This window comes from Bos javanicus, chromosome 1, assembly GCF_032452875.1.
Source record: "Bos javanicus breed banteng chromosome 1, ARS-OSU_banteng_1.0, whole genome shotgun sequence".
Classification (NCBI taxonomy): domain Eukaryota; kingdom Metazoa; phylum Chordata; class Mammalia; order Artiodactyla; family Bovidae; genus Bos; species Bos javanicus.
This window is the reverse complement of record NC_083868.1, coordinates 56,857,447-56,881,025: the sequence shown is the minus strand read 5'-3', so window position 1 is coordinate 56,881,025 and position 23,579 is coordinate 56,857,447. Positions and strand designations below refer to the sequence as shown.

Here is a 23,579-nt window from a genome sequence, read left to right as displayed (position 1 = left end):
TGTTTTTCAGTTGTGAAGATGGATATGAACAATCCATCCAAACCTTTTCGCCCAATTCCTCTCTTTACCAGTTGCAGGCCTGTGTGCGAGGGGGCAGTGTGGATGAGGTGAGGGAAGACAGACGACTCTCCAGACCTTCATACATTTCCATGACCTTTATTGTTAGTATCTTGGCTCTAATGCTAATGATAAAAGAAATGTTTTAAGTTCTGGGTAAACAGTCACTTAACCACTCAAACTACTCAGAAGAACACTTGGAAATTAGGAAAAAAAAACAAAAGGAAATAGTTTTCTATGTTCATTTTGATCTTATAAGTGACTGAGTTTCCTTTTCTCTAAGAGAAAAAAATCCAGTAGATGCTGGCTGGATTTTAAACTCCAGTTCACTCTGATATATTCCTCGGTATATTCTACTGTTTTGGGCACTTGGCAGGGTCTCAATAAATATTTGCAAAGTTTTGCTGAATTAATTGAGTAAAAGATAAAGTATACTCTTTCAGAAACCAAAATAATTTTGAAATCTTGATAGGTTTATCTAAGTACGTCATTCAGTCTGTTCACAGATCAACTGAAAAGGGGGAACTAGAAAGAGGAAGTCAAAAAATAATCCACTGACTGATACACAATCTGGGGATATCTTTGTGGTCCCCTTTTCCTGTCACTTGTGGGAAATATCATGGGCATCTAACTCAATCAGTGCACATGAAGATAATGGGGATGACAGAACAGCCATTTCTCTTGGCTCCTGTTTATGATTCGGACTGACATCAGTTGCTATAACCCTCTTGGCCTGTCTCCCCCACCTGACTCACTCTGTCCCAGAGAAGAGACAACCCTTGCCATGGTGCTTTTGGGAAATAAACCACTGCTGTGTAGTTGGGAGCCAGCCAATCACAGGAAGCACACACTCTGGTCTGCTCCGTCTCCCTCTAAGCTGTGCAGAGCCAAGTCCTATGGTGGGAGCTATGCGGGAGCTGGTGGGTGAGTCCGTCTGATTCTGGAGCGCATTTTTAGGAAGTCCACTGTCGTCATACACCTAAGCCATGCCCTTCTTTACTACCTTTATCAATAACGAGGATGACATTTCAGTCTCCTTCTGCCATGTCTCCCCTTTCATTATATTCAAACTTGATTGGGAAGAATGTTGTATTTTGGTCCCCTCATAAGGCACTTATACTGGCTCCAGCAACTCTACAAATCATGCTTTGCACTTGATTATCTGATGTGTATGAATTCATTTATTGATTCATCCATTCATTCAGAAATAGTTTTTAAACTTTTAAGATATACCAAGAACTGTGGTGAATCCTTGAATATATTTGTTACTTCTGCTGTATAATCATAAGGGATTTGATTTAGGTCATACCTGAATGGTCTAGTGGTTTTCCCTACTTCCTTCAAGTAAAGTCTGAATTTTGCAATAAAGAGTTCATGATCTGAGCCACAGTCAGCTCCCAGTCTTGTTTTTGCTGACTATATAGAGCTTCTCCATCTTTGGCTGCAAAGAATATAATCAATCAGATTTCGGTATTGACCATCTAGTGATGTTCATGTGTAGAGTCTTATCTTGTGTTGTTGGAAGAGGGTGTTTGCTATGACCATTGCATTCTCTTGGCAAAACTCTATTAGCCTTTGCCCTGCTTCATTCTGTACTCCAAGCCCAATGTTGCCTGTTACTCTAGGTATTTCTTGACTTCCTACTTTCGCGTTCCAGTCCCCCCCTATAATGAAAAGGAAATCTTTTTTGGATGTTAGTTCTAGAAGGTCTTGTAGGTCTTGTTCTAGGTGAGAGTTTGTAAGAATGTGATTTAGCAGCACTTCTGCTTGCTTTTCAGAGAAGGCAATGGCACCCCACTCCAGTACTGTTGCCTGGAAAATTCCATGGACAGAGGAGCCTGGTGGGCTGCAATCCATGGCGTTGCTAAGAGTCAGACACGATTTCACTTTGACTTTTCACTTTCATGCGTTGGAGAAGGAAATGGCAACCCACTTCAGTGTTCTTGCTTGGAGAATCCCAGGGATGGGGGAGCCTGGTGGGCTGCCGTCTATGGGGTCGCACAGAGTCAGACACGATGGTAGCGACTTAGCAGCAGCTGCTGCTTGCTTTTGTTTTTCCTTTCCTTTTTTTCTCTTGGCAATCTTGACATTCTGTAAGATGAAAAGTAAAGGAGAAATTACCTTTTCTTGTATTGATGAAGATGATGAAGAAAAAGAAGATGATGCTTGCTACTGTTGATTAAATTCTTGCTATGAACTGCCACTAGGCTAAAATGCTTCTGTGCATTAGCTCATTTCATTGTCACTAAAAATGCATAAAGTAAATAGTATTCTTTTACATTTTATATATGAGAAAACTAAGGTTCCAGGGGTAAAATAACTTGCCTCAGTCAGCAGAGGACTGGGACTATCTGACGGTTTCCAGCCTGTCTGACTTCAACTTCCATTTTGGTGACTCGTGCTTATGAAAAGCTTCATAGCACCTTACCAAGCACTTTCTTACACAGCATCTCACTAGGACTCTAACAGGATACTTAGGTTAACCTTCAATTCATTCCAAACAAAGTAGCTTATTCTCATTTAACAGAATCATGCTCAAGGAAGTAGTTTGTGACATATTTTGAAGTCATAAAATATATTGCTCTTTATTTGTACCTGAATTACAGATTTAGTGCCTTATTGATCAAATTTTAAGTCAAACATCTTCACCTTACCATCAAACAGGTACATATGGAATGAACTTTAATGTTAACTTTAACAAGAAGATACTCTCAGTTCAGTTCAGTTGCTCAGTCATGTCCGACTCTTTTCGACTTCATGGACTGGAGCACGCCAGGCTTCTCTGTCCATCACCAACTCCCGGAGTTTACTCGAACTCATGTCCATTGAGTCGGTGATATCATCCAACCATCTCATCCTCTGTCATCCCCTTCTCCTCCCGCCTTCAATCTTTCCCAGCATCAGGGTCTTTTCAAATGAGTCAGCTCTTCGCATCAGGTGGCAAAATGATTGGAGCTTCAGCTTCAACATCAGTCCTTCCAGTGAACACCCAGGACTGATTTCCTTTAGGATGGACTGGTTGGATCTCCTTGCAGTCCAAGGGACTCTCAAGAGTTTTCTCCAACACCACAGTTCAAAAACATCAATTCTTCAGTGCTCAGCCTTCTTTATAGTCTAACTCTCACATCCATACATGACCACTGGAAAACCTATAGCCTTGACTAGACGGACCTTTGTTGGCAAAGTAATGTCTCTGCTTTTTGATATGCTGTCTAGGTTGGTCATAGCTTTTCCTCCAAGGAGCAAAAGTCTTTTAATTTTATGGCTGCAGTTACCATCTGCCGTGATTTTGGAGCCCAGGAAAATAAAGTCTCTCACTTTTTCCATTGTTTCCATCAAAAGGCTTTTTAGTTCTTCCTTTGCTTACTGCCATAAGGCTGGTGTTATCTGCATGACTGAGGTTATTGATATTTCTCCTGGAAATCTTGATTCCAGCTTGTGCTTCATCCAGCCCAAATTTCTCATGATGTACTCTGCATATAAGTTAAATAAGCAGGGTGACAATATACAGCCTTGACATATTCCTTTCCCAATTTGGAACCAATCTGCTGTTCCATGTCCAGTTCTAAGTGTTGCTTCTTGACCTGCATACAGATTTCTCAGGAAGCAGATCAGGTCATATATTACCATCTCTTTAAGAATTTTCCACAGTTTGTTGTGATCCACGCAGTCAAAGGCTTTGGCATAGTCAATAAACCAGAAGTAGATGTTTTTTTGGACCTCTTTTGTTTGCTTTTTCGATGATCCAACAGTTGTTGGCAATTTGATCTCTGGTTCCTCTGGCTTTTCTAAATCCAGCTTGAACATCTGGAAATTCACAGTTCACATACTATTGAAGCCTGGCTTGAAGAATTTTGAGCATTACTTTGCTAGCGTGTGAGATGAGTGCAATTGTGTGGTAGTTTTGGCATTCTTTGGCATTGCCTTTCTTTGGATTGAAGTGAAAACAGATCTTTTCAGGTCTGTTGAAATGAAAACAGACCCATTTCTTTCACTGAAATGAAAACAGACTCATTTCTTTCATTGAAATGAGAACAGTCCTGTGGCCACTGCTGTTTTCCAAATTTGCTGGCATATTGAGTGCAGCACTTTGACAACATCATCTTTTAGGCTTTGTAATAACTCAACCAGAATTCCATCACTTCCACTAGCTTTGTTTGTAGTGATGCTTCCTGAGACCCACTTGACTTTGCATTCCAGAATGTCTGACTCTAGTTGAGTGATCACACCATCGTGGTTATCTGGGTCATGAAGATCTTTTTTGTATAGTTCTTCTGTGTATTCTTCTTCTGTGAATAGATACTCTACAAAATATAATTTTATATATTGTAGAAGATACTCTACAAAATATAATTTAAATGTCTCAGCTAAAGATATTGTAGATTTTTCTTTTGCTAAGGATTATTCATTTAGCATTCAAAAAGTACTAAGTGCTTAGCATGTGTTATACACTACTCCTTTTAAAAGTGTTGAGGATAACAATAACTCATTCAGACTTGCTCACACAGAGCCCATCTCAGTCCATCATACAGAGGTCCTCAATATCTCCTTTCAGACAAATAAATCCGGTGAAAGAAAGCAAAAGAAGTACACTGTACAAGCCCAAGCTTCAAATTAGTTAAATTAAATCATTTTTCTACCGTAAACTTCCTAGTTCTATTCTTTGGAAATCTTCAAATTAGATTTTTTCACCCCACCCCTCTTGATAACATAAAGGTGATCATGTGGCTTTACTTGCACTTACTATTAACTCAGAGAAATAAGTAGTTATCTAGTAATATTTATCCAGGATGTGAGTTCTTCGACATTTATGTTAGCATTAGTTATCCCAAACCTCCCAATTTTAAACAGAAACTCCAAAGGGCCATAATGAACAACTTGTCATTCTGGGTGAGTGGACTTGTGATAGTTACAAAGGTGATTCCAAACCACCCAGCAAGTTCTGGTCGGGAGCAGTCCTACAGCTGGAAATTGCAGACCTGTGTCCTGCCTTGCTCCTACAGATAGGCTGTGTCTCTCAGAGCGTAAGGGCTCTGGTTCCTCCGAGCCTCACTCCCTGCCCCCACTCTCACCTCCCCATCACATGATGACACCTCCCTGGGCAGAACGGCCAGAAGAGAGAGCTGGCAGAGTTCCTGCATTCCTTCCCTGGCAATAGAGCAAAAATAACAGCTTTACCACTAAGTTTTAAGGAGTTCCCGATTGTTCTACTGTTATCACACTTGCTGTGTCCTGACTACCTGCCTGAGAGAAAATGTAGTGTTCAATTCTTGTTTTAGCTGCCAAGATTCCTCATTGCTTAGGCAAAGGAAGGAAAAATGGCACAAGTATTTAAAATTATCCAAATGCCACAGAAAACTATACTTTCTGGCCACGAATAAAGAGTACGTGGGTAAACCTATTCCCAAAGTGCCAGGTGTATCCCTTTGAGTAACTGGATACTAATTGGACTGCTGCTGCTAAGTCACTTCAGTCGTGTCCGAATCTGTGCAACCCCATAGATGGCAGCTCCCCTGTCGCTGGGATTCTCCAGGCAAGAACACTGGAGTGGGTTGCCATTTCCTTCTCCAATGCATCAAAGTGAAAAGTGAAAAGTGAAGTCACTCAGTCATGTCCGACTCTTAGCGACCCCATGGACTGCAGCCTACCAGGCTCCTCCATCCATGGGATTTTCCAAGCAACAGTACTGGAGTGGGGTGCCATTACCTTCTCCAAATAATTGGACAATTCTAGCAAATATAATGCTGAAAGAGGTTTGCCTGTCTGACTTAATTTTGAGGTTTTATTTAAAAGACAATCAAATATTAAGTTTATGTGGTTTTAGTTTAGTAGTAGTAGTAAATGTACTAAGGAGAGATAGAAAAGATAAACTTAAAGATAGCCTGGATTTCATTCCAGAAAACTCTTCCAAATTAAACTTCTTAAAATTACCTAAGAAAAGCTAATTGATTGTATTTCAACCTTCCTTTCCTCTTCCAGCTCTCTTATAAGCTCTTAATTTAAATGAGTTAAAAATTGAGAATATTCAAGTGAATAAAATCTTCATTTCAGGGGTTATTTATAAGGAAGTGTGGTTTGTGTATCCTTCTCATGGAAAAAAATATTTATCTAACTCTACTCCAAGTACTTCCCACAAAACTTGATTTCATTAAGAGGTCTAGGACTTACCTGCTGGTCTGGTGGTTAAGACTCCATGCTTCCAATGCAGGCTGTGTGAGTTTGATCCCTGGTCAGGGAATTAAGATCCTGCATCCCGTGATGTGTTGTGCCCCACCCCCCTCCCAAAGAGAAAAGTTCTAAAAGGTGAGAGTCTCTTGAAATTAACATCTTAATGTCTCCCTACAAAACTTTCCTTTTGATGGTATAAGAATCTTCATATACTATTTAACTAGAAATACATGGACAGAGTTAGGACTCTGGGTCCAGTGTATCAGGGAAAAACAGCCTTTTATGTGTTCTTGAAATGGTTCTATACTGATTTGTGTTTGTGACAATTACCTAGATTATGGAAATTTATGGGTTTAAGCAGATCTTTTCTTTTCAGTATTTCTGTTCTCCCACCTATATATTGTTGATAATGTTAAAGCTAAAACGCCTTCTTCCTGGGAGTACACCATGGAATAGCCATGTTTTGAATTTATGCATTAAATATTAAGTTCTTAATGTGAGCAGATGAGTTGACCAATATATGCTACGGAATGGTGAAGCATATTTCTAGAAGTAAAAATATAAGAACAAATCTTCCATGGTTCCAAGAACATCCAGGTGGAATAAACTTATGCATCAGTGAGTGAAAAAGCCACAGTGATCTGTGGGTTTCCCCTCACATTGTACATACTCTAAAATGTATGTCCACCAAAGTTTGAATCTGTTAGGATATTTTGAAGCACAACTGTTAAATTAATTTAAACCGTATAGAAAGTCATTGACTCAGATAACTAGGCATCATGGATTCACTGGGCTTCAGTTCTTGGACTCAGATGGGTTTCATCTCTGAACTCTATTGAACATAGGCTTCATTGTATGGACTGTTGTCCTCATAACTGCAGGACAGCTGCTGCTGCAGTCAGGGCTACATGCTCTTTTCTTCCACTTTCCATATTAAAACAGATTTGCTTCATGAAGCATCCTCTAAGGACAAAGAAGCTTTTTTCCTGGAAGTCTCTGGCAGAAACTCTGTGAGTCCCATCAGTCTGATGTGGGTCACATGCTCATCTTAGAACCAATCTCAGAAAAGGTATGTAATAACATTTGACCCATCAGCCCATTGAGGGACAGGGCTATGTCAGAAAAGGATGGATATCTAAACAATATCACAGTGTGTTGGAAAGGGAGAAAAGACAATGAGTATTGTAGGCCACAAGCAACTTCCACTCCAGAGTTCCCGGGAAGAACACGGCTAGACAGTAAGTATTTACTAAAACCATTATGACCATTAACACACAGTAAGATTGCATGTTGAAGCATCAAATGTTAAGAGATCTATTTATAAGAAGTGATAGCATACAGGGCCCTGTGGGGCTCCTGGGTACAAAGCCTTTCTGTGTCCCCCATTCCTTTGATTACAGGACATAGTCTTCATTCGGCCTCCATGATCTTCCCTTAGTTCCAAGGGCAGATTCAAGCTGTTGCTAATTAGAGAAGGGAGGGGATATGAGACCGGGGAGAAACAGTCAAGAGTAGCCTTGGGGCAATGTCCTGGCTCCTCATCAAGGAATACATGCAACAGAATCTTTGAGCTGTTTTGGAGATACCGAAAACCCCTGCAGGTGGGAGAAGTTAACAGTTAACAATGGTATGCTGCCCACAAGGATGCAGACCCCAGACCAGTTGGACCTGAAGACTGATGATGCTGACTCCTACATTAGACAAAGACAGGCCTGCATTTGGCTTTGTTCCCAGATGAGACCATTGGGTTGACCTAAATCTCCAAATCTCCACCCCTTTTCCAACTGTACTCTGCCATCTTACCTCACAGACACTACTCTCCAAGGAAAGGGGGCTGGTGAGGAGCATCAGACCAGTCACAGAGAAACCTAGAAGACATTTTCTTTATACCTATTAATAGTAAGGGAACCGGCACCTATTTTCCATTATGTAATGACCAGGTCATTCTACAGATCCTAAATGTTTATATATTCTGATGTGATTGTACACATGGACATGAACTTGAGCAAACTCTGGGAGATAGTGGAGGACAGAGAAGCCTGGGGTGCTGTAGTCCATGGATTCACAGAGTTGGACATGACTGAGCAACTGAACAACAACAAGTTTACTGTGAATGTATTGTGTATAAATAGACAGGCCTTTGCTGGGTTTCTGAAAGCCTGGTAGACTTTGGTGGGTGTGGAATTAAGGGCTAGTGAGAGCTTTCATGCAGACTCTACTCCACAGTTCTAGACATTATAGTAATTTGCTAATTTACAGAGGACTCTTGAGAGCAGTGACTGTCTTAAACTTTTTATCTACAGACACACAATTCCACAATTTATTCCATGATAGATATCATTTCTATAAACATTGTGATATGGTGCTGCTGTGTTTGAAATTTCTGAGCTGAGTTGATTCAAATGAAATAATATCTGGAAGTCTCTAAAACCATAAGAACCTACCAAACATAACAGCCTGGGGTACAAACGAGGTGTGAAATACAGAACACCTATTCCATATCTTGACTCTCATCCATTGAAACTGTTGGAATTGTAGGTCTTTAAATCAAGAATTCTGCCCAGAGGGATGATCTTTGACAACTTCTGCCTTCCTCCTGGTCCCTGAAGCCACCTGGCTTACTAGCTACTCTGGAAATGACCCTGGTTGAGCACCCCAGCAACACTTGGTGAGCCCACGTGCCATTAATGCAACTGCTGCTGCTCCTTCAACCTTCTGACGCAGCCATCATCTCCAAAGTTCCTCCTTGGAAAGTATTTGCTTGCTGCTCTGAAGCCCTTCCTGTGCTCTCATACTATCCATTACACAAATCTGTTATTTTACTTAACCAGCTATATTATAATTACATCATATTTGTTTTTCTCCAGGGCTGGGTAGCAAGTTCCTTAAGGCACAGGGACTGTGTCTTTCATCTCCTTTTTGTAGTGCTTTTTCTGGTATGTAGAATGAGATAAATTAATGAAGGAAAGAATAAATGAGGAAAAGTTTTGGTGATTTTTGGTATTGGTCCCTGTTACTCATTTGGATCAAGGAAAAGAGTTAGCTGTGAAAAAAGAGCTCAGGTCATTAATTTTATGTCTCAGGTTTCCTCTTCTGCAACTTGCCAGTCTTTCCTTGAGCTCATAAGAAAATGTTCTATACCTTGACATTGGTCTTTTTCATAGGATTTTCACTGAAATTGTATAAATTATCATTCTTTAAGATGAAGTGAGAAAATTCCAGAAACTTGAGGTGGCTTGGAAACTGCTCAAAGGGATTTTCAGGCCTGAGTCGAGGCTACTTTCTATGTCCCCTGAAAGTTCCTGGGTTTCCTGATGCTTCTGGAATTGTGAGAAGTCTGCACCTGCCCTTCACTTTTCCACAGAGAACAGCTGCTTGAATCCTGGCAGAACAAGTTGTTTTCAGTGTACCTCAGGCAGGTTGTTCTAACTTTCTGAATCTTAATCTTACCTTTAAATTGTGAGAAATGACACTTACTGTCTAGTAGTTAGAACTAGAAATAATGTATATACAGTCTGTCTGGCAGTGTTTGGCATATATAGTTGGTGTTATGTTTAATATCCCTACTTAGCATCTTATAAATCTCTTTCTCTTTCCTTCTTTGGTTAGTTTAAGTTGAACACATGGCATAGCCCCTGTGACTTCTGATTTGAGTGTCTACAAAGTATGGTAAATTTTATTTAGATTCTTGGAATCCTTAGTGAACCCAGGTTATTTATATATAGAGAAAAATATCTCTCCCATTTTATAAATATATATATGTATATATATTTTTTCTTTTCTCAGCTATTTGTATAAATAAAGCTAAGAACAAAAGAATTGATCCTTTTGAACTGTGGTTCAAACTCTTGAGAGTCTCTTGAACTGTAAGGAGATCAGTCAATCCCAAAGGAAATCAGTCCTGAATATTCATTGGAAGGACGGATGCTGAAGCTGAAACTCCAATACTTTGGCCACCTGATGTGAAGAAGTGACTCATTGGAAAAGATCCTGATGCTGGGAAAGATTGAAGGCAGGAAGAGAAGGGGAGAACAGAGGATGAGGTGATTGGATGGCATCACCGACTTGATTGACATGAGTTTGAGCAAGCTCTGGGAGTTGGTGATGTACAGGGAATCATGGCGTGCTGCAGTCCATGGGGTCACAAACAGTTGGACACAACTGAGCGACCAAACTGAACTGATAGATATTTTCCCCCTCTGGTGTAAAGTACAGAAGAAAGAGAGATAAGCACCATTAGTTAGAAACTAATACCTAACTTGGCAGCCCACTCCAATATTCTTGCCCGGAAAATCCCATGGACCCAGAGCCTGGTAGGCTACCGTCCATGGGGTCGCAAAGAGTCGGACACGACTGAGCGACTTCACTTCACTTCACTTCAATACCTAACTTATTACCTAAGTTTCTGGCTTCAAAAAGTAGACTGGAAAGATAATCAGTATAGTTATAAGTAACCTGGCCTGCTTTTATTTATGAGGCTTGACATATCACCCCAATTTGCCAAATATAGGATTTCCTGACAACTGAAATTCAAACTCTTCCTGTGGAAATGTGGTCATGCCTAGTAAAGCTGTCAGCCCGTGGAAGTTATATGTCTTTTCAGTATTGACATTTTTCCTGCCAGCAATAGAATGGAAATAAAACCTAGAGGTTTTGACCATTAGGCAGCCTCCTGGGCCTCCACTAAGTTACTGATATTTTCTTAGATAAAGAAGTAAGATGAATATGTTCAAATACAACTTATTTTGTGTCAACTTGGCTAGGCCACAATATCCAGATATTTGTTTAATACTAGTATGGGTGCTGATGTGAAGATGTTTTTTGAAAAGAGATTAACATTTAAATGAGTAGATTTTGAGTAAAGCAGTTTACCCTCCATATCGTCAGTGGGTCTCATCTAAAAATCCATTGGAAGCCTTGAGAGAAGGAAAAGACAGACTTACCCCGAAGAAGCAGGATTTCTGCCAGTAGACTGCATTTGGACTTGAGCTGCAATATCGATTATTCCCTGGGTCTCCAGCCTGCATACCTACCCTGCAGATTTTGAATTTTCTGGTCTCTACAATCTCATGAGCCAATTCCTTAACATAAATCATATATTTATCACTTTACAATAAAATAGATCATATGTATTTATGACAAATCCCTCCTCAAGGACCCACCAGCCAGCCATGAGTTGGAGTCACTGAAGCCAGTGATTGTTCCTGCAAGGTACTTTGCCTACCTGGCTGGTCATATAGCCATCAGTCACTGGTTCTCAATTCCACCTCCTGTCCATGGGCCCCCTCCCTGAACCTGTGACATCTCTTGTTCTAGGACTCTTTATAGTGCATGTGTCTTGAGAGAGCTCCGTAGTGGGTGCTCCCAGGGCAGCCCCAAACTGCTGTTCTGGGAGGCAAAACAGGGTCAGGGCTGTGGCCCATGTATATATGCTGCTGCTGCTGCTGCTTCTGCTAAGTCGCTTCAGTCATGTCTGACTCTGTGTGACCCCATAGATGGGCGCCCCAGGTTCCCCTGTCCCTGGGATTCTCCAGGCAAGAATACTGGAGTGGGTTGCCATGTCCTTCTCCAATGCATGAAAGTGAAAAGTGCAAGTGAAGTCTCTCAGTCGAGTCCGACTCTTAGTGACCCCATGGACTGCAGCCTACCAGGCTTCTCCATCCGTGGGATTCTCCAGGCAAGAGTATTGGAGTGCGATGCCATTGCCTTCTCCGCCATATGTGTGTGTGTGTGTGTGTGTATCCAAATGTTCTATTTCTCTGGAGAATTCTAATAGAGTCTTTACACATCTCCCTTTGAAAGCTTAGAAGAGTCCATTTCTTGGGTTCCTTGGCCTAGTGTTAGTCTTAGAAGTGCTGAATCTGGCCTAAACAAGAAAAGGCATGTGAAATTCACCAAGGTGGTAGGACATATGTTTCTCTGGGTCCTATCTTAGGACAGTTGCTGAAGACAGACCCGATTCAGCTTAGAGTTCCGCAAGAGGCTCAGAATCATTCAGTTCAGTTCAGTTTAGTTGCTCAGTTGTGTCTGACTCTTTGAGACCCCATGGACTGCAGCATGCCAGGCCTCCCTGTCCATCACCAACTCCCAGAGTTTACCCAAACTAATGTCCATTGAGTCAGTGATGCCGTCCAACCATCTCATCCTCTGTCATCCCCTTCTCCTCCTGCCCCCAATCCCTCCCAGCATCAGGGTCTTTTCAATAAGTCAGCTCTTTGCATCAGGTAGCCAAAGGATTGGAGTTTCAGCTTCAACATCAGTCCTTCCAATGAACACTCAGGACTGATCTCCTTTAGGATGTACTGGTTGGATCTCCTTGCAGTCCAAGGAACTTTCAAGAGTCTGCTCCAATACCACAGTTCAAAAGCATCAATTCTTCAGTGCTCAGCTTTCTTTATAGTCCAACTCTCACATCCTTACATGATTACTGGAAAAGCCACAGCCTTGACTAGACAGGCCTTTGTTGGCGAAGTAATGTCTCTGCTTTTTAATATGCCGTCTAAGTTGGTCATAGCTTTCCTTCCAAGGAGTAAACGTCTTTTAATTTCATGGCTGCAATCACCATCTGCAGTGATTTTGCTGCTAAGTCGATTCAGTCGTGTCTGACTCTGTGCGACCCCATAGATGGCAGCCCACCAGGCTCCCCTGTCCCTGGGATTCTCCAGGCAAGAACACTGGAGTGGATTGCCATTTCCTTCTCCAATGCATGAAAGTGAAAAGTGAAAGTAAAGTCACTCAGTCATGTCCGACTCTTAGCGACCCCATGGACTGCAGCCTACCAGGCTCCTCCGCCCATGGGATTTTCCAGGCAAGAGCCCCCCAAAATAAAGTCAGCCACTGTTTCCCCATCTATTTGCCATGAAGTGATGGGACCAGATGCCATGATCTTAGTTTTCTGAATGTTGAGTTTTAAGCCAACATTTTCACTCTCCTCTTTCACTTTCGTCAAGAGGCTCTTTAGTTCTTCTTCACTTTCTGCCATAAGGGTGGTGTCATCTGCATATCTGAGGTTATTGGTATTTCTCCTGGCACTCTTGATTCTGGCTTATGCTTCATCCAGCCCAGCATTTCTCATGATGTACTCTACATATAGGTTAAAAAAACAAGACGACAATATACAGCCTCGACGTACTTCTTTTCCTATTTGAAACCAATCTGTTGTTCCATGTCCAGTTCTAACTGTTGCTTCCTGACCTGCATATTGGTTTCTCAAGAGGCAGGTCAGGTGGTCTGGTGTTCCCATCTCTTGAAGAATTTTCCAGTTTATTGTGATCCTCAACGTCAAAGGCTTTGGCATAGTCAATAAAGCAGAAATAGATGTTTTTCTGGAACTCTCTTGCTTTCCCAATGATCCAGCGGGTGTTGGCAATGTGATCTCTGGTTCTTCTGCCTTTTCTAAAAACAGCTTGAACATCTGGAAGTTCACGGTTCATGTATTGCTGAATCCTGGCTTGGAGAATTTTGAGCATTACTTTGCTAAGGTGTGAGATGAGAGCAATTGTGCGGTAGTTTGAGCATTCTTTGGCATTGCCTTTCTTTAGGATTGGAATAAAAACTGACCTTTCCAGTCCTGTGGCCACTGCTGAGTTTTCCAGATTTGCTGACATTGAGTGCAGCACTTTGACAGCATCATCATTTAGGCTTTGAAATAACTCAACTGGAATTCCAACCTCCACTAGCTTTGTTCGTAATGATCCTTTGTAAGGCCCTTCTTGACTTCACATTAGGATGTCTGGCTCTAGGTGAGTGATCCCACCATCGTGATTTTCTGGGTCATGAAGATCTATTTTTGTATAGTTCTTCTGTGTATACTTGCCACTTCTTCTTAATATCGTCTGCTTCTGTTAGGTCCATACCATTTCTGTCCTTTATTGAGCCCATCTTTGCATGAATGTTCCCTTGCTATCTCTAATTTTCTTGAAGAGATCTCTAATCTTTCCCATTCTATTGTTTCCTTCTATTTCTTTGCACTGATCATTGAGGAAGGCTTTCTTATCTCTCCTTCTGCATTCAAATGGGTATATCTTTCCTTTTCTCCTTTGCTTTTGGCTTCTCTTCTTTTCACAGCTATTTGTAAGGCCTCCTCAGACAGCCATTTTGCTTTTTTGCATTTCTTTTTCTTGGGGATGGTCTTGCTTCCTGTCTCCTGTATGTTGTCATGAACCTCCATCCATAATTCATCAGGCACTCTGTCTATCAGATCTAATCCCTTGAATCTATTTCTCACTTCCACTGTATAATCATAAAGGATTTGATTTAGGTCATACCTGAATGGTCTAGTGGTTTTCCCCACTTTCTTCAATTTAAGTGTGAATTTGGCAATAAGGAGTTCATGAATCATTGGGGATCCTAAATAGGATCCATGTAAGACCCCAAAGCAGACATTCCTTGAAGTCTGTAGGGAAGGAGAACTTTGGAGACTATCTTGGAACTAACTCTGGTTCCAGAGTTGTACTCTGAACTATCACTTTTTGCCTGCTAAGATCTGAAGACAGAATCTTACCTGACTCTGGAATTTGTTTTTAACCATTTTTTAGCTTTGTTTTTAGCTTTTAAATATTTAGACATAGCTATTTATTTGTATTCTTGGCCATCTGTATCAGTTATTAAAACAGTAAAAGAATTTGTGACTCAAATAAAGGTTTAGATTAATTGATTACTCAGTCCCCTGCCAATTCTGATTCTACAAGTAGTTATTAGAGGCAGAGACTATGGTCAGACTCTCTCTAGAGAGCTCGAGAAAAACAAAGAGGAACAACCTCAAGCCATTAGGGTAGGGATGATTTGACCTTAGTCCAAGTTTCCTTTGGTTAGACCTTCTACTTGGACACTGCTTTTCTGAAAAGCTTCAAAACCACTAAGGGCTGAAACACATTTCGGACCATGAGAGATGTGGTTGCTTAATGAGGTCTGAACCTCACCCATCTTGCTTGGTTTCCAGCTCAATAATTTGAGAAATATGGATGCATCTTGAGAAGTAAATTTATAGACCCGATTGAGGTTTGTTTATCTTTGGGGGACACAGATAAAAGAAAATCAGAATGAGCTATGGCATGATAGTGGGGTACTTTTTAAAGGATAAACAACATTACGGTTGAGAAAATAGTGGGTTTGTTTCCTGAAAGCAAGTGTAGTATATCCATAAAGAATGTACTAATTATATTTCTAGGACACTCACTTTGGCTTTTGGGGCATTTTAGGCAGCTTCTCAAGATTCCCTACTATATAAATTCTACAAAAAAGAATAAACAAACTAGAATTTGATATCAAGCAGTCATTGTAGTGGAACATCTCTGGCTATGCCCTCCCTGAAAGACATAGACAGGTCTTCACTTCAGATAATCATGCATGAAGGAGATTAAGTGGCCTTGAATTCAGATGGGTTATCAAACTTGGGTTTTTAAAGATTCTCTTGCAGAAAAATTAGTTGAAATTCTACGTCCCAGAAATTAAGAAGACCTTTTATTGTGAACTAGGATGGACATGAACGTTGGAAGGAACGTTGGAGGGAAAAAGCAGTAAGCTCTATAAAATAAAACTAACTTTGAGGAAAGAAAACCATCCAGCCTAGTGACCAAAGTTTAAGATGTAGGAAAGATTGTGGCACAGCATGTCACTTATACCAGAATTTCCTCAGAATTCAGCCAGACTGGACTGATGTCAGCCTTGTGGAATATGACATGAGAGATGCAACTTTGGAGCCTTACTATTGGGTACCACAATGGCACCCCACTCCAGTACTCTTGCCTGGAAAACCCCATGGACGGAGGAGCCTGGTAGGCTGCTGTCCATGGGGTCACTAAGAGTCGGACATGACTGAGCGACTTCACTTTCAATTTTCACTTTCATGCATTGGAGAAGGAAATGGCAACCCACTCCAGTATTCTTGCCTGGAGAATCCCAGGGACGGGGGAGCCTGGTGGGCTGCCATCTATGGGGTCGCACAGAGTCAGACATGACTGAAGTGACTTAGCAGCAGCAATAGCACTAGCAAAGCTTCAACTAGCAATGGCCTTGCTACAAAGAAATGTTAGACTTTGTAGGACCCATCTTCAACAGTGAAAGTGTGCGATATTGAAAATTACCTGGCTGAAGTGGTCCAGATAGATTCTCAGAGAGTAGAAGCTGCTTGGGATAAAGTCAACCCCTAGAGTTCTTGGATAATAGAATTAAGTAGAAGACTTGAGAGTTGATGCAAATGGGAGAAAATGGACAGTACTAATAATAGCTCATGTTGGAGGAGAGGGCAAAATAAGAAAAAAAGAGAAAACAGTGTAAACATATATTGTGAATGTATTTGTACTGAGTATAGAAAGTATGTTATATCTTTTATTTAATGTATAGCCTCCAAGGGCTTCCCTAGTAGCTCAGACTGTAAAGCGTCTGTCTGCAATGCAGGAGATCCAGGTTCGATCCCTGGGTTGAGAAGAACCCCTGGAGAAGGAAACGGCAGCCCACTCCAGTATTCTTGCCTGGAAAATCCCATGGACCGTGGAGCCTGGTAGGTTACCATCCATGGGGTCACAAAGAGTCAGACACGACTGAGCGACTTCACTTTCACTTTCATAGCCTCCAAGAGGGTCTCACTTTCCTGGTCTCAAAAAGGGCTGCCATATCTCCATTTGCAAGGCCACTACATTTCTGTCTGATAGTTTACTGAAGAGGAACACAAACAGACCCACAGTTGATTTTTTCAACAAGACTGGCTTTTCAAAGCCCATTTCTATTAGTCAGTGTACCAAGAGGAATCACAACCTTCTATTCAAGGCTTTCACACAAGAGCTCAATCTCAGAATTGAGCATCACTCTATAAAATGAGTAAAACATCACCAAATAAAAATAAGGCACCATAGCTAATTAGAGAAGAAATAAAGGCCTAATGGTCTATACAATTTAGTTTGTCTTCTAATTCAGTTCAGTCGCTCAGTCGTGTCTGACTCTTTGCACCCCCATGAACTGCAGCACGCCAGGTTTCCCTGTCCCTCACCAAATCCTGTAGCTTGCTCAAACTCATGTCCATTGACTCAGTGATGCCATCCAACCACCTCATCTTCTGTCATCCCCTTCTCCTCCTGCCTTCAATCTTTCCCAGCATCAGGGTCTTTTCCAGTGAATCGGTTCTTCATACCAAGTGGCAAAGTATTGGAGTTTCAGCTTCAGCATCAGTCCTTCCAATGAATATTCAGGACTGATTTCCTCTAGGATTGACTAATTGCTAACTTCTAATTACTAATTTCAATAATCTACCAGTCTGTCTTCTCATTCATAATAAAGTGGAAAAAAATTCACTTTCTACTCATTCTGAATCAATTCTTATAATTCAGTCAGCTAAGCAGTGTTATTATTAATGTGCCTATAAAATTTGAGAAGCCAGGGTCCCCAGCAGTCCAGATGTTCTGAGCCTATTCTCAATGCTGGGCTCCCTCTACCAGGGGAACCATGGTCCTAAATATAATTGGATATGAGGTAAGGTTTTGGAAAGATACAATGTAAATGTTAGAAAATATGGGAAAAGAATTTTGGTCAAGAGATCCAAATTGTTCTTCAGCCTAATTAGAAGTGTAAAGAATTAAAAGTGGAAGTTGTAAGGGGTTTAAACATCCTGAAGAAGTGATCATTCCAATGATTCACTTTTAGCACTAAAAAATGATAAAGAGCAGCAGATATGCTAATTCTAAGTAACAATAGAATACAAGCTCATTTTAAGGACTTTCAATGTGTTGTGCACTGTGCTTAGTTTACTAATATATGTATATATTTAAATATATATGTGTGTATGTATTATATATATGTAATTGTCCCAAACTAATCAGCAGTAAAAGCAGCCCATGCCCTTAATCAAGAAAAGACTCCTGTTTTGCCTTTTACATATGGTCCATAGAAAAAGGAAGAGTTTTTTTTCCCCCTGCCTTTATACCTATAAGAAAGCTGATATGGAACCTCATTCACATCTTGTATCTAAGAAACGCTAAATGAATTGCTGTTCTTTTGCATAAAATCACATAAAACAAAAAAATCTCTTTTCTAATCTTACTCAAGATTCCTCTAACCTGTTCATGGTTCTTTATCTACTACATTCTAGACAGTTTTTCTAAAGTTTAGTCATTCATTGGCACCCTTCATTATTTTTGCCAGTCACATATTACCAAAACTCTTCAGTTCAGTTCAGTCACTCAGTCGTGTCCGACTCTTTGTGACCCCACAGACAGAAGCATGCCAAGCTTCCCTGTCCATCACCAACTCAACAACCTAAACTATTATTTTTCTGTAAATCGGTTTTTTTGTTTAATATATAAATTAATAAAAAGAAACTTTATACCAGTGTGTAAAACAAATCAAAGGAAACAATAAAAATAAATACACAGAAATTTTCATGAGAGAAAGTCATGAAACTCATTCCATTCTAGTTAAATATCGTTGTTTGAGAAAGCTGTAGCCTGAAACCTGCTCTCTTTTTACTTAAAAAAAAAAAAAAGAAAAAGAAAACAGATTGGGAAGTTCTAGTTCTAGAAGACACCTAGCACCCTTCTGAGACTTATTCTTTGATGTAATCAGAAAGCTTGAAAGACAACTGGAAAGAATCTCACTTTGTGACCAATTGTTGTTTCATGCCACATGAATGCGCCATTTAAAATACTCTCTCCCAGAGGTCCCAGGTGGTCCAGTGGCTAAGACCCTGCCCTCCCAGTACAGGCGGCCTGGCTTCCATCCTTGGTCAGGGAACTAGATCACACATGTCGCCACTAAATGTTTGCACCCTGCAATGAAGATCAAACACCCGCATGCCACAGCCAAGACCCAGTGCAGCCAAAGAAATAAATCAATATAGAAAGTAAAATAAAATCCTCTCTCCTACTGTACCAGCAAGTGCCTTACCTTTTGATAATCATAGATGTGAGCCTATTACCTATTAACTTGAAGTACTGCTTACTTAAGCTATAAACTCATCCTCGGTTACTATGGTTACCCTTGGTTAGGTACCAATTTCTGCAGATTTCTGAGATTTTTCAAAGTGCATAGCAGGTTTAAAGTTGATCCAATTAGGGTACTTCTCATGTAATGGGAAAAGAAGTACATACACTGTAATGGGGCTTTAAAATTGGTTGAAAGAGAAGTCCTGCTCTAAGAGCCCCAGGCACTTTTCTCTGTCCACATAAATGCTGCCCCAGGTTTAAGGCCAGGATCTCAAGCTTTATGTGCCTCAGGGTCATCTAAGGAGCTGCAATGTCACTCCTACAGACTCCGATTTGGAAGGTCTAGAGTTAGGCATCTGGTGATTGTGATGTAAGAGGATGTAGAAGAATGTGATGTAGAAGAAAGATACCCTGAAAAACCCAGGAGATGGGAAAACTATGTTCTGATTGGGAGTTGGTAGCAGAAGGGAGTCAGATGGAAGGGATGGAACTGGTGCCCTGAGTATAGGTCAAAGTCATGCCTCAGGGGAAAATAGAAAGAGAATTTGAGAGGTGGAATGCGGGACAAATATGGTCTTGCCTTTAAAGTGAGCTTCAAAATCTTTTACTACTGTGAGAAGAAATCAGAGTAAAGAGAAGTGTCTTAAGGGACTCAAGGTATCCAGGTGCCGTTGTACACCATTCTGTAAGACTCCTTGAACTAAAAAATGCTCAGGATAAAGGAATAGGCTATATTCTACAGAGATCTGAAGATAAACATGGTTTAGGTTAATGTTTGGAAGAGAAGAGTCAGTGTTTAGTGAGAAGGCTGGCACCTTATCCTGAAGTTTTTGTATTTCCTTCAAGTTCAGTGTAGATTTACAAATAATACAACCTTTGTGCTGGGTGCTTTATCTATTAGAGCCTACTATGAGCCCAAAGGTAAGTGCTGCAATTCCAGAGTCAGGGATAAAGAATCTGAGATTATGAGTGATAAATAATTTGTCCAAAGTTACAAAACTGCCTCTCTTTATGATTGTCTTAGAAAATGCTTTCCTAGTGATTAATTTGGATTTAGGTAGCTGTTTGAATAATTAGCTCCATCTTTACTAGAAGCAGCATAATCGGGCAGGTGAAAGCAAACTTAGCTTGGTTTCTCATCTCAGTTAGATGAGTCACCCCTTTCAAACCAAGGGGATGTGGCTCAATAATTCCCTCCATGGGGAAGAAGTTCATTCAAACAAGAGGAGATTAAAAAAAAAAAAAAAAAGCACACTTGTTGATGAGATCATTCTTATAAACACAATAAGACATTTGAGTGCTGTAATGTCCTGCTTAGCAACGGAGTCATCAACTTTAGACCAGTCTCACCCACTTCCTATGTCAATGATGACCAAGCCCAAGCCATGTGAGGGCCCCTTTGGATAGATAAACTTCACCTCCTTCTCCTTTATGCTCTCTGTGGGTCTCACTTCCATTATGTTATTCTCCTGGTCTGAGCCACAACTGGTTTGATATTTTCCTTCTTCTCACTGGTTCTTGCCTCTCCTGGTGGCTTGCCCAGAAAGGCCAGGCCCCTGGGCTTCTTAGGTGATTGTTCATGAATTATGACAACGTCCTGCATGTCATTCACTCATTCACTTATCCATTTACTGATTGGCTGCTGGTTAGTACCAGACTAGGGTCAGAAGGTGGGGATATCACTGTGAACCTCATTCCTGCCTTTAGGGAGTTTGCAGTCTAATGAGAAATATTAAATAAGCAATAACAATGGCATTATGGGAGCTATGAAAGAGGAGGCTGTGAGATCCAGGGCAGTGTAAGCCAAGACCTGAACACTAAATAGTAAAAGTTACCAGATGGGAAAGTTTATAGGAGGAGAATGCTCGCAGATGGCAGTAACGGGGGAAAGGTGTCTGTGAGGGATGCATAGAATGCAATTTTACCAACTGTCATGATTTCAATCACCATCAATATGCAAACAAGTTCCCCAAATCCATTTCCAGCTCATACGTCTCTCATGACATTTATGTTGAAAGATTCCATAGGAAGCTTTGGTATATATATTAATCTTTCTCTAAGATAGGAGTAGGTATAAGAGTTTGGAAGAGAACACGTGAGTGGAAAGGTAGGTGGTAAGGTTTTCATCCCCTTTGTCCCAGTCAACCTTGATGAATGGATTTCGTAGCAGATACACTGTGACAGATTGCATTTCTTGAGCCATCCATTGTCATATCTTAGCCACCTTATTCTGTCATATTTATTTCTGACCACAGATTTTAGAATATTTCTGCTGTTTATGTTCTTTTCTTCCCCTCTTTCAGCCATATACAGCTAAACCAAGGGGGTTGGGAACCCTTGTTTTCAACCTTAGCCTGTCCCTGGCTGAGTTTTCATCTGGTCGCCTTATCCTGTTGTGTTCAGCTGGCCTTCCTTATCCTAGAAAATTCTCAAGTGCTTCCCTTTTCATGTAGGATTGTGAGATTGTTTCTTCCTAACTCATGTTTTTGGCTTTTAGGGAAGGACCTAAATCCATGGAAAGTCTTTGTATCATCTTTACCTCCCATGACTCCTTGTATCAGGATGAACCTGTGTTTGTTCAGTCAGAACTTCTAGTTCTTTGATCATTTTGGCCAGTGGTTGTTTTACTTTTTAAAAAGATTTTTTTTTCATATTGACATATCACCTATAATATTATTTAATTTCTTCTTTGTTATACTTAAATTCATTTTTAAAGAAAATAGCGTTATTAAAGCTTCCCAAGTGGCTTAGTGGTAAAGCATCTGCCTGCCAATACAGGAGATGTGGGCTCGATCCCTAGGTTGGGATGATCCTCTGGAGAAGGAAATGGCAACGCATTCTAGTATTCTTGCCTGGGAAATCCCATGGACAGAGAAGCCTGGCAGGCTAAAGTTCCTGGGGTTGCCAAAGAGTCGGACACGACTTAGTGACTAAAACAGCAACAAGCATCATGATAAATGAAAAATTTAGAAATAAATTTTTCTTGTAAGAAATAACCTAAAAACAAATACAATGAAAACAAAGTGACATTTAAGCTACATTTAAAAACTGTGAGCTAGAGTCTGTTATGTTATGTGATGAAATACTAATAACTGTTAGAAAGATGATAAAAACAGTTTAGCACCTAAATCTAACTTCCTCCTTGCTGTGATGTTATTCTGTGCAGTGTCCTTTGTTCTCTGTGACCCCAAATCAGGTTCTCACTTGGTTGTGTATTCCACCTCTCAGGAAACACTGGTCTGGGCCATGTGCTCAGAGCTGGGCTGTGAATGGACGTGTTTGAAGCAGATTTCTGTTCACTTCAGGCTGGCAGAAAATGGGGGCCCAATTAAGATCTCCCTTAGAGCAAAATATGGAACATTTTGAGCAAAATACACAGAATAAAAAGAAGGCCTTTAAGTGGATGGAGAGTGGAGCAAACATATGTGTTGGGTTGTCTGAGACAGACCTGGTTTAGTGCCCCCTTTCATCTTGAAAAGTGTTGCAGATTGGACGATAAAATATATTAACATATTCACCCTAATTAAGTGCCTTAAATATCACACACACATAATGAATTATAGGCTTCAGAATACATTACCTCTTTATTCAGTTTAAAAGCTAATGGCAAGGAAGAGAAAGTCCAAACCAAGCTGGGGACTCACATGTGCTTTATAGTTTTTCCAATAGGTTAATAGTTATTAGCAGTTTCTGGCACTCTTCAACTTTCCTTTTCTTTAGCTGTTCTTTCCACATCTTTGTGTAATTTCCCATTTTGTGTACCATGCTGTTTTGGATTTTCAGTCAAAACATTTACATTCTGGTAGAAGAAAAAAGCATGTCACAAAAACATAAAGCCTGATTGGTGAGCCTTAAACCATGAATTTTCCCCTCTCATTTATTAATTATTTTATATTTGTTAGAGATTAACTAAAGACTAAGAGGAGAAGAGATCCAAACATGACAAAAATGCCACTTCCCTTCCCCCTTTCCAAAAATTTCTGAGTTGCCAAAATACCAAAAATGTCTTGCACAAATTTTAAAACCTTAAGGGGAAGTTTCTACCCACCAGGAGTCCTTCAGTTCCAATCTGCTACAAATTATTCTGCTAGGCTTAGATCCTTGAAGACTAGTCTCTCCTGTAGAGATGCTCCCAGTCTAATGGGTGATAGTTATGTAAATAAGCATCACAAGGCAGTGTGATAAGGTTATTAGAGAAGCTTCCTGCCAGCCTTTATGCTGCCTTTCTCAGGATTTTAGGGCCATTTAATCCCACTTTAACCCCGTATAGTCAAAGCTATGGTTTTTGCAGTAGTCATGTATGGATGTGAGAGTTGGACCATAAAGAAAGAAGACTGAGCACCAAAGAATTGATGCTTTTGAACTGTGGAGTTGGACAAGACTCTTGAGAGCCCCTTGGACAGCAAGGAGATCAAATTAGTCAATCCTAAAGGAAATTAT

General features: G+C 40.5%; 1 protein-coding gene and 1 long non-coding RNA gene across 4 annotated transcripts in view; one reads left to right on the top strand and one right to left on the bottom strand.

The window, feature by feature from the left end:
* Window positions 1–23,579, bottom strand: part of PHLDB2 (pleckstrin homology like domain family B member 2) — a 241,179-nt gene that overhangs the window by 134,723 nt on the left and 82,877 nt on the right. The window lies entirely within an intron of this gene.
* LOC133232036 (uncharacterized) overlaps window positions 19,533–23,579 on the top strand; it is a 35,844-nt gene continuing 31,797 nt past the window's right edge. Inside the window, exon 1 of the long non-coding RNA XR_009731289.1 lies at window positions 19,533–20,060. This is a non-coding gene — a long non-coding RNA (uncharacterized LOC133232036). The remainder of the gene's footprint in view (window positions 20,061–23,579) is intronic.